Below are 12713 nucleotides of genomic sequence, written 5' to 3'. Positions count from 1 at the left end.
AATTGATACACTGTAGGTACTGACAAATCTAATGAATGCTAACGTTAGTGCTTGGGGTTCCAAGGGAAGGGAAGGGTGCTCCATATGTGTGTGGCGGAGGGGACTTGGTGGTGAGCAGTGGTGACAGCACCTATTTATCAGCTCAGGGAAGAAGTATTTCAACAATTTAACAACTGGGATGGCTGTACGAGTACCTACTATTGAATATCAGCCTTGTGTGTGTGTATGGAACTTGGCCTATCAAGGGCCCACAAGATCTCTGGTTTAGACTCCAAATACAAGTATCAAAATTCAGTCTTGTTTCCCTCTTGATAATGGTCTCTGCTGCCAATTTTTGGTTAAGAGTGACCTTAGTGGTGGGAAGTTACACCTGGAGAAAAACTGAAAAATACAGGGAAAAGCTTGGTCTGTTCATTTCTACAACATCTTCCTTCCTCAGGCTGTGATGGAGGCCTTGATTCAACTTCTGTCATGATTCTCGTGGGCATGATGATTAAAACATTGCTGAAGATTCAGAAAGCCACATTAATATCTGACATAACTACATTACCTTGGCGTTTGCAGGGGTACACTGATATTGGGGACAAGGGTGAGGTTCTCAGTATTGGTAACATATTCATTTGTTTTAAAGTATCTTGAACACTGATCTCTTTTCTTTGTTCTACTTGGTAGCTAATATACCAGCTTGCATTATATGCAGACTGTTGCATTCACATTGGATGGACAGGAAAGACTGAATTGTACAGGCTTAGAGGGCAGGCGTTGTCATGTTCAAAGTGTTTCTGTGTCATTTGCAGTGATTAGATTATGAGTCCATAGTAGTTGTCCAACTCTTATTTGATATTTGATACTTCTGTTGATTGTCCTTGTTGAAAAGAAAGGGACATAAGACATATCTCAGACCAGTGATTCAGTATTGTTTGGAATCTGCTATAATTACTGAATACTGAATTAGTGGATACCTGTATCATTATCTTGATGAATCACAAGCAAACTTACAACTAAATTATCCAGGTTATATTAACCTTTATACTGTATTAACATGCCTTAGAAGTGATTGTTTTCTATAAAAGGAAGGTGTGACATATCTATGTATGTCTCATGCTGCCTCTGCCAAGCTGTTTCAACAATTATATTCACTGCCTAAATGTGGATGTGTCATACAATTTAGAAAGTATGGATATATACTTTGACCTTATGACTTTAAGAATTAATGATTGTCATGATGTTTGAGGGCTTTTTCTCACCTACATCAGGCACCTTTTGATGTCACAATAAGTGTATTTTTTTCTCTGTATGTGAAATTACTCTCTTTTAATTCCACCATTTAGCATTCTTTACCCACTTTGACTTAGGTGTTTTTCTCTAAATTTCGTTGATACACGTATACAGTTTGTTCCAGTGTCTTGACAGTTCCAATTCATAAGGTTGATCCCATTGTACATTTATGGATTTCACAGTATAAGTTAGTGGTACTCTTGTCATGATGTGAAATTACCTTGATGCTATGGTAGCTCCAAGCATGCTACCAGTAAACTATTTTAGAGGTTGGAGTATGAAAAGTCTCACAGACCAAATTAAGATTCTCAGATTACATGGTTTATTGAATCAACAGAGAGAGAAGCAAGCGGAAGGAGTTAGCATAGGTTAACATGACTTGGTTGGGTTATATACTGAGAGGAGAGGACTATGATACCTAAATCATGTGCTATACAATATCCATACTTCCTGCTGCTTTCTACTGTATCACTCTTTTTTTTGCTAATGGTAGGTTTATGATCATTGAAGTTGGAGATGGCCAAGGGGACTCAGCAGAAGGAAGGTGCTCAGAGTCAGCTTGCTCTATCCAAGAGACAGGACAAAACGTCTGACCAGTAGCTCTCACCAAATAGCAGTGGCTTTTTTCTGTATGGGGTAGAAAACTTGAGGGACCAGTCTGAGTGTCAGCAACGGGTAACTGATTTAAGGTTGCCATAACTGAAGATGGCATGATCTGAACCTAGGAAATTTGTCTATTTTTACACCTTAATTGAGAGTAAATTTGCAAACAATTAAATGCATCCATTTTAAAGTTACACTTCAGTGATATTTTGAGGACACTTTTATCTCATATAACCACCCTCAGAATTAAGATACAGAATATTTCCAACTGCCCAGAAAATTCCCTTATGCCCTTTTACAGTTAATCTCCCACCCCCAGTCCCAGGCAACCACTAGTCAGCTTTCTGTCACTATAGATTAGTTTTGTCTCTTCTAAATAAATTTATATGCGATGTAGGCTTTTGTGTTAGCTTCTTTTGCTAACCACAATGGTTTTGACATTCATCCATGTTGTTGCATGCACCAGTAAATCATTCCTTGTTATTACTGAATATTATTCCATCATATGGAAATACCTCGATGTGTTTACCTGCTTATCTATTGTTGAACATTTGGGTTGTTTCTAGCATTGGGTTATTATGAATGAAGCTGCTCTAAGTATCCAAGTACCAGGCTTTGTGTGGATATGTTTTCATTTCTCTGGGACAAATATCTGCAAGTGGAATTGCAGGGTTGTATGATAAGTATATGTTTAACTTAATAAGAAACTACTAACCTGTTTTCCAAAATTGTTGTACTAATTTACACCGCCACGTTGTTCCACACACTAGTCAACAGTTGTGAATCTTTAACTTTCGACATTCCATGGATGTTTAATAATGTCTCATTGTAGTTTTTTTAATTTTTTTTAATTTTTTTTTTATTTTTACGGTACGCGGGCCTCTCACCGTTGTGGCCTCTCCCGTTGCGGAGCACAGGCTCCGGACGCGCAGGCTCAGCGGCCATGGCTCACGGGCCCAGCCCCTCCGCGGCATGTGGGATCTTCCCAGACCGGGGCACGAACCCGTGTCTCCTCCATCAGCAGGCGGACTCTCAACCACTGCGCCACCAGGGAAGCCCTCATTGTAGTTTTAATTTTCATTTTTCTAATGATCAGTTATGTCAGGTATCTTTTCATGTACTTATTGGTTATTCATGTATCTATTTTGGTGAAAAGTCAATTAAAATATTTTCTCCATTAAAAAAAATTAGGTTGTGTTCCTACTCTTGAGTTGTTAAGAGTAGTTTTATATTCTGGATACAGCTTCTTCATCAGAGAGAATACTGTCTCCAATGTGTAGCTGCCTTTTTATTTTCCTATGTTGTACTGAAAACTGGTTTTAATTTTTATAAATTCTAATTTATCATTTTGAATTTTTTATCTTTTCTGTGTTCTAAGAAATCTTTGCCTACTTCAATATTGCGAATTTTTTTCTATATTTACTCTAGAAAGTATATAGTTTTAACTTTTATGTTTAGATCTATAATCCATTTTGAATTAATTTTCGAGTTGGTGTGAGGGAAGCGTTGAGATTCATGTTCTTTACATACGACTGTTTAGTTGTTCCAGCATCATTTGTTGAAAAGACTAATCTTTCTCCACTGAATTACTTTGGCACATTTGTCACAGTTGAATTGACCGTATAGATGTGGATCTGTCTGGACTCTGTTCTATTCCACTGGTCTATATGTTTATCTTTATACCTGTGCCATACTCTTGATTGCAGTAGCTATGTAGTAAGTCTTGAAATCAAGGCACTGTAAGTTTTGTTTCTTTTCAAAGTTGTTTTGGCTGTTCTAGAAACTTTACCTTTTTGTATAAATAACAACTTGTCAATTTCCACACATACAAAAAAACAAAACAAAACAAAAAAATCTGTGGGGATTTTGATTGGGAATGCATTGAATCTACAGATTAATTTGGGAAGAATTGGCATTTTAAAAAATCGAGTCTTCCAATCCAGAAACATTTTATATCTCTCCACATCTTTAAGTCTTCCTTAATTTCTCTGAGTGATGTTTCACCATTTTCAGTGCACAGATCTTGTACATATTTTGTTAAACTCATGAAGTATATCATATTTGTGGATGACATTGAAAAAAACATTTTAAAAATCAGCTTTCCAATTATTTTTGTTACAATATGGAAATACAATTGATTCCAGATATTGTCCTTATACCCCTGTGACCTTGCTAAATTCACTTAATAATTTTAGTAGTTCTTGGCAGATAATTCACAATTTTCCACATATGTATTTATGATTCTATGAATAAATATAGTTTTCTTCCTTTCCAATTTTTTCTTTTCCTTCCTTATTGTGTCATCAGTACAATTTTGCCTGCTTGTAGTGAAAGCAGAGATGTTTATCTTGTTCTTTATCTTAGGGTAGGACATATAATCTTTCATAATTAAAATGATATTAGCTATAAATTTTTTATAGATGCCATTTTATCAGATTGAGGAACTACTCTTTTATTACTAGCTCCCTGAGAATTTTTTTTATAATGAATGAGTGTTGAAATTTTTCAAACGCCTTTTTCTGCATCTGTTGAGATGATCATATGTGTTTTCTTTTTTCTTCTGTTAATATGATAAAATGACACTGAATTTCAAATGTTAAACCAACCTTGCATTCCTAGTATGAACTCCACTTGGGAATGATACATTATTGTTTTTATATATTGTTGAATTCAATTTGCTAACATATTTTAAAGAATTTTTGCATCTATATTTATAAGGTATATTGACTAGTAATTTTGTTTTCTTTTTAGTATTGGCATAGAGTAAAACATAAAAATAATTGAGAAGTGTTCCCTTCTCTATTTTTTGAAAAACTTTGCAAACAACTGGTATTATTTTTCTATTTTAACTATTTGGTAGAGCTCACATAAAGCCACCTGGACCTGGAATTTTTTTAGTGGAAAGTTTGAAGAATGTTTCAAAGTTTTATTTTGAATTAATTGTATATTTACAAGAAATTGCAAAGACAGTACAGAGAGGTTCTGGGTAGCCATCATCCAGCTTCCCATATTGGTCACATCTTCTTACTTAATTACAGTACAGTGTCAATACCAGGAAATTGACATTGCTTATAAAGTATGCAGCATAGTACTGTGTAATTTTGTCACATGTGTATATTTGTGTAACTACTACTGTAATCAAGATACAGAAATAATCTATCATTACAGAAATCTCCCCTGTGCTGCCCCTTTGTAGTCACAACCTGCCCTCTCCTTGTCTCCATCCATACCCCATGACAATCACTAATCTCCTTTTATGGCCCTTTATTCTCCCCTACTTATAATTATCTTAAATATTTCCTCTATATAAATTGAGAATTACTTCAGGGAGTATTGAAATATTTGTTTTTACTTTCAAATATAACTTAGAAGACTCAGTACAAAAAAGTAAGTCTATGGTATTTAGCCATATTCTTACTCTTGCTGTTGTTTTCTCTTCCTTCCTGATGTTCCAGTATTCCATTTTTTATCATTTCAATTCTGTTTGAAGAACTTCCTTTAGCCATTCTTTTAAGATAAATCTACTGACAACAAATTCTCTTACTTTACTTTTATCTGAGAATATCTCGATTTCTCCTTAATTGTTGAAGGGTACTTCACTGGATATAGGATTCTGGACTGATAATTTTCTTTTTTCTACTCTTGAAAAATGTCCATTTCCTTCTGGCTTTCATGGTTTCTAGTAATAAATCTGCTGTTATTTGAATTGGTTGTTTTTTTTTCCTCCACCTTTAGGTAATGTTTAATTTCCCTTCTCCTTTCAAGATTTTTTTCTTTGTATTTAGTGTTTAGAACTTTGACTATAATATGTCTTGGGATGGATTTTTCTGGGTCTCTTCTGTTTGTGGTTCACTCAGAATCTTGAATCGGTAAGTTTATGTCTTTTACTCATATTGGAAACATTTCAGCCATTGTTTCTTTGAAAATTTTTTCAGCCTCACTCTCTTTCTCCTCTTCTTCCAGGACTCCAGTGACATGGATATTAGATCTTTTGTTATGATCTCTGAAGCTCTGTTCATTTTTTTTCCTAGCTCATTTTCTCTTGGTGTTTCAGATTAGGTAGTTACTTTCATTCTGTTAGCAAGTTCACTGATTCTTTCCTCTGTTCTCTCCATTTTGCTCTTGAGTCTATCCAATTAGTTCTTATTTGAGCTATTATGATTTTCAGCTCTAGCATTTCTTTTTGGTTATCACTATGTTCTATTTATCTATTGAGACTTTCTCTTTGCTAAGGATTTCTACTTTTTCCACTTGTTTTCTCATGTTAGTTATTGAATAATTGAATAATTGAATAGTTTTCATTGAATAATTTTAAATGCTTCAAAATCCTTCTCAGATAACATCTCTATCATCTCAATGACACCTTTAGATTGTTTGTTTTCATTCAGGTTGATATTTCCCTGTTTGTTGGTGAGTGATTATACACTGAAACTTGGACATATTTGGTATTTTATGAGAATATCCACCATATTAAATTTTCTGTTTTAGCTGTTCTCCTCTGACTCCATTCTGATAGGGGCAGGAGTTGAGGAATAATGCCCATTATTTCCAGGGAAAGATGGAAGTCCAGTTTCCCCAAATGACAACTGAGTTGAGAATGCCACCTCCCCACAATGCCTTCACTAATGCCATTCTGCCTGGAAAGAGTAGGAGGGCTTTGTTACTTCCCCCCATTTGGCTTCCATTTATGCATCAGCAGAGATGGTCTCATTACACTGGGTGATAGTGAATGTCTATCTCTGGGCCTCTGACACTAACCCCACAGGGAATGGGAGGAGTAGTTTGTTAGCACCTGGTGGGTAAGGAGGTCCACGCTCCCCATGTGATATCCACCAGCACTGTAAGAGTGGGCCTCATTATCACTTCATGGATATCAAAATCCAGGTCCCTTCTTGGCTTTCTCTGACATCACTGTAATAGGTGAGGTGAGGTACCTCTTTCCAACCTGGCATGGTTCAGTTCCTCACTCAACTTCTGCTGGTAGGAGTGAGTCTTTTGTGGTTTTTTTCTGTGATGTTTGGCTGGAGTAAAGTGGATATTGTCTAAACATTTTTTTTTTTTCTCTAGAGCCAGGTTTCCCCGTTATTGCTTTTGCCTAGAGTGAGCTGGCTTTTGTTGGGATTCTTTTTGCTCTGTACTTTTTGGTATTTTTGGCTTGCTGGCTTCTGTGGCACTAAGTTTGGGATATAACAGGCAAAAAGAAAATCCAGGAAACTTCTTATTACCATGTCATTTCTCAGGGCCTGATTTCCTTAGCTTGTCTGTTTTCATCTCTCCATGTTTCAGGGTCATCTTATCTTCATTTTATGTATAATATCCAGAGTTTTTAGTTGTGCTTAGGGGAAATAATAGGAAAGAGTATTATTAATTCTGTATTTCCAGAAGTGGAATGTAAAGTTTTTAATTATGAATTCAGTTTTGTTAAACTGGTATAATGTTACTCAGGTTTTCTGTTTCTTGAGTCAGTCGTTGTAATTTGTGTATTTCAATGAATTTGACCACATCATTTACATCAAGTTTATTGACATATGATTCTTCATAATATTCCTTCCTTATGCCTAACAGCTCTGCCGTGTATATATAGCACATCTTGTTTATCCATTCATCTGTTGATGGGCACCTAGTTTGTTTTCATATCTTGGCAATTTTAAATAATGCTGCTATGAACATTGGGGTGTATATATTTTTTCAAATTAGTGTTTTTGTTTTTGTTTTGGGGTATATACCCAGGAGTGGAATTGCTAGGTCATATGGTAGTTCATTTTTTAATATTTTGATAAGTCTCCATACTGTTTTCCACAGTGGCTGCATGAATTTATATTCCCACCAACAGTGTACGAGGGTTCACTTTTCTCTGCATCCTCACCAACATTTGCTTTTTTTGTTCTTTTTGATGATAGCCATTCTGACAGATGTGAGGTGATATCTTGTGGTTTTGATTTACATTACTCTGATGATTAATGATGTTGAGCATATTTTCATGTGGCTATTGGCCCTCTGTGTATCTTCTTTGAAAAATGTCTATTTAGGTTTTCTGCCCATTTTTTAATTGAGTTGTTTGGTTTTTTAATGTTGTTGTATGAGCTATTTATATATTTTGGATATTAACCCCTCATTGGTCATATCATTTGCAAATATTTTCTCCCATTCAGTAGGTTGTCTTTTTGTTTTGTCAGTAGTTTTCTTTGCTGTGCAAAACTTTTAAATTTAATTAGGTCTGATTTCTTTATTTTTCCTTTTATTTCTTTTGTTTTAGGAGACAGATCCAAAACAAAACTATGATTTATGTCAGAGTGTTCTGCCTATGTTTTCTTCCAGGAGTTTTGTAGTATCCAATCTTACATTTAGGTCTTTAATCCATTTTGAGTTCATTTTTGTACATGGTGTTAGAGAATGTTCTAATTTAATTCTTTTACATGTAGCTGTCCAGTTTTCCCAGCACCACTTGTTGAAGAGACTGTCTTTTCTCCATTGTATATTCTTGCCTCCTTTGTCATAGATTAATCATGGGTTTCCTTCTGAGCTCTCTGTTCTGTTTCATTGATCTATATGTCTGTTTTTGTGCCAGTACCATACTGTTTTGATTACTGTAGCTTTGTAGGATAGTCTAAACTCAGGAATTATGGTTCTTCCAGCTCTGTTCTTCTTTCTCAAGATTGTTTTGGCTATTCAGGGTCTTCTGTGTTTCCATACAGATTTTAAAATTATTTGTTTTAGTTCTGTGAAAAATATCATTGGTATTTTGACAGGGATTGTATTGAATCTATCACTTATCTCTCTCTTTCTCTCTCTCTCTCTCTCTCTCATATCTTTATTGGAGTATAATTGCTTTACAATGTTGTGTTAGTTTCTGCTGTGCAACAAAGTGAATCAGCTGTATGTATACATATATCCCCATTTCCCCTCCCTCTTGAGCCTCCCTCCCTCCCTCCCTATCCCACCTCTTTACATTGTCACAAAGCATTGTGCTGATCTCCCTGTGCTATGCAGCAGCTTCCCACTAGCCATCCATTTTACATGTGGTAGTGAATATATGTCAATGCTACTCTCTCACTTCTTCCCAGCTTCCCCTTCCCCCATGTCCTCAAGTCCATTCTCTATGTCTGCATCTTTATTCCTGCCCTGCCACTGGCTTCATCAGTACCGTTTTTTTAGATTCCATATATGTGCATTAGCATCTGGTATTTGTTTTTCTCTTCCTGACTTACTTCACTCTGTATGACAGACTCTAGGTCCATCCACTTCATTACAAATAACTCAATTTTGTTACTTTTTTTTTTTTTTTTTGCGGTCCGCGGGCCTCTCACTGTTGTGGCCTCTCCCACTGCGGAGCACAGGCTCCGGATGCGCGGGCTCAGCGGCCATGGCTCACGGGCCCAGCCGCTCCACGGCATGTGGGATCTTCCCGGACCGGGGCACGAACCCGCATCCCCTGCATCAGCAGGTGGACTCTCAACCACTGCGCCACCAGGGAAGCCCAATTTTGTTACTTTTTATGGCTAATATTCCATTGTATATATGTGCCACATCTTCTTTATCCATTCATCTGTAGATGGACATTTAGGTTGCTTCCATGTCCTGGCTATTGTAAATAGTGCTGCAGTGAACATTGTGGCACATGTATCTTTTTGAATTATGTTTTTTTCTGGGTATATGCCCAGTAGTGGGATTGCTGGGTCATATGGTAGTTCTGTTTTTAGCTTTTCAAGGAATCTCCATACTGTTCTCCATAGTGGCTGTATCAATTTACATTCCCACCAACAGTGCAAGAGGGTTCCCTTTTCTCCACACCCTTTCCAGCATTTATTGTTTCTAGATTTTTTGATGATGGCCATTCTGACTGGTGTCAGGTGATACCTCAGTGTGGTTTTGATTTGCATTTCTCTAATGATTAGTGATGTTGAGCATCTTTTCATGTGTTTGTTGGCAATCTGTATTTCTACTTTGGAGAAATGTCTATTTAGGTCTTCCACCTATTTTTGGATTGTGTGGTTTGTTTTTTTGATATTGAGCTGCATGAGCTGCTTGTATATTTTGGAGATTAATCCTTTGTTGTTTCATTTGCAAATATTTTCTCCCATTCTGAGGGTTGTCTTTTTGTCTTGTTTATGGTTTCCTTTCTGTGCAAAAGATTTTAAGTTTCATTAGGTTCCATTTGTTTATTTTTGATTTTATTTCCTTTACTCTAGGAGGTGGGTCAAAAAGGATCTTGCTGTGATTTATGTCATAGAATGTTCTGCCTCTGTTTCCCTCCAAGAGTTTTATAGTGTCTGGCCTTACATTTAGGTCTTTGATCCATTTGGAGTTTATTTTTGTGTATGGTGTTAGGAAGTGTTCTAATTTCGTTCTTTTACATGTAGCTGTCCAGTTTTCCCAGCACCACTTATTGAAGAGGCTGTCTTTTCTCCATTGTATATTCTTGCCTCCTTTGTCAAAGATTAGGTGACCATATGTGCATGGGTTTATCTCTGGGCTTTCTATCCTGTTCCATTGATCTATAGTTCTGTTTTTGTGCCAGTACCATACACTGTTTGCAGATGACATGATACTATACATAGAAAATCCTAAAGATGCCCCCAGAAAGCTACTAGAGCTGATCAATGAATTTGGTAAAGTACCAGGATACAAAATCAATGCACAGAAATCTCTTGCATTCCTATACACTAACAATGAAAAATCAGAAAGAGAAATTAAGGAAACACTCCCATTTACCACTGCAACAAAAAGAATAAAATACCTAGGAATAAACCTACCTAAGGAGGCAAAAGACCGGTATGCAGAGAACTATAAGACACTGATGAAAGAGTTGAAAGGTGATACAAAGGTGATCAAGAGATATACCATGTTCTTGGATTGCAAGAATCAAAATTGTGAAAATAACTATACTACCCAGAGCAATCTACAGATTCAGGGCAATCCCTATCAAATTACCAATGGCATTTTTCACAGAACTAGAACAAAAAATTTCACAATTTATATGGAAACACAAAAGACCCCGAATAGCCAAAGCAATCTTGAGAAAGAAAAACGGAGCTGGAGGAATCAGGCTCCCTGACTTCAGACTATACTACAAAGCTACAGTAATCAAGACAGTATCAGTTATCTCTTGATAGATTTCTCCAAGTTCAAGTTCATTTGAGTTTACAGATGGGAAACTGTGAAAACTAAGATTTATTGCCAAACTAGCAAAAACAAAAAACATAGTTTTTCTTCCTTTTTCCCTTCTGTTTTCTCTCTAATCATTTCTCTAGGACAACAGTGACTCTCTTCCGTTGTGCGTAGTTGACTTGTTACTCTGCTTCTAGATTAGCAATGGTAAATACACTATATGAGTGCCACCACTCCTCCATTCCATCCCCATGCACACGTTGTTCCCTGATCACAGCCTCTTTTGATGTTGGGGAGAAGCCCTCTAGCTCTGAGCAGCATCTCCATCATCAAGAAAACTGGGGTGCCTAGATCCACTCAGCTATTCTCAAGTGTTCATTGACTTTTGCTATTTGCATTAGCATTTCTAGGGCTCCATAATCACCAGAAGATACTCCTGGTGTACAATAATTCTCAAAGTCTCTATTTTAAGGTTCTGATTATTTAGGATCTAAGTTATTGGGGAAGGATGTTATGAAAGATACTGTAAAGTAGAACAGGGTTTAAACTATGTTAAGTTTGGTAAATATTACTGTCTGAGCTGAAATTAAGATATTTCCTTTACTACTCTGATGATGCTGGCTTGTGTCATGAAGTAAATAAAACTTATGAGTCCAAAAGCCAGAGTGGTTTCAGTCTCCATGATGTTACTCCAACAATTTCTGAGAAGCCAAGACTATTTACTATGAAGAATTGTAGAACTGGTTAAAACATTTCCCAAAGCATTGTCAAAAAGTGTTAAAATGTATGATGTAACATATACCATAGACTATGGGTACAGAAGAAGCCAGAATCTTCTCTGTGATTCTGGAATCCTGGTATCTTCATGAATATAAAATATTTGGATGGGGTCTCTGTGCTGACGATGAAGCTGCAGCTGCAGTAGACTCAGCCTCGCCCCAAGGTTTGCTGGAAGGACATGGGGTGCATAGTTGTTTCCTGTGGTCTAGATGTGGGCTTTACCGACAGGGATATCTTGTGTTCAAAGAGAGCTGCCCGCAGGGGAGCAGCAGTGCACAGGGAGAAAAATCCAACACTTCAGGCTCGAGGAAGGAGTTGGGAGTGACAGCCCAGCATGGAGAAGCACCTGCCGTAGTCGAGGGAACTTCAGATAAGTCTCCAGTGAGAAGCCCCTCTGAAGAGCCTACGTCCGTGTCCCTGCAAGAGAGTTAGCCCTGAACTTCTGCCAGCCCCAGAGTGTGGGAAGCCCGCTTAAAATAGTCCCAGTTCAAGTGAAATATTTCCCAGCCGTTTTCTATACTTGGCACTGCCTCATCTTGTCCGCATATTCCCCCCTCCTGCATGCTTACCCATCTCAGAAGGAAGAAGAAACTAGCTAGGAAACAGGGAGGAGAAAGGAGGGAGAGATGTGCCTGAGGGAGAAAGAGAATCCAGCTGTGCTTTTTTCCCCCCAGTGTAGGCTTCTCCTTAAAGCTAGCCTAAACCAGGGGAAGGGCGAAGACTGATATTTATTCAAAAGAGATTTTTTGTTTGTTTGTTTGTTTTTGCGGTACGCGGGCCTCTCACTGTTGTGGCCTCTCCCGTTGCGGAGCACAGGCTCCGGACGCGCAGGCTCAGCGGCCATGGCTCACGGGCCCAGGTGCTCCACGGCCGGTGGGATTTTCCCGGACCGGGGCACGAACCCGTGTCCCCTGCATCGGCAGGCGGACTCTCAACCACTGCGC

The sequence above is a fragment of the Phocoena phocoena genome, chromosome 9 (assembly GCF_963924675.1).
Source record: "Phocoena phocoena chromosome 9, mPhoPho1.1, whole genome shotgun sequence".
Taxonomy (NCBI): domain Eukaryota; kingdom Metazoa; phylum Chordata; class Mammalia; order Artiodactyla; family Phocoenidae; genus Phocoena; species Phocoena phocoena.
Note: the sequence above shows the minus strand (reverse complement) of the source record.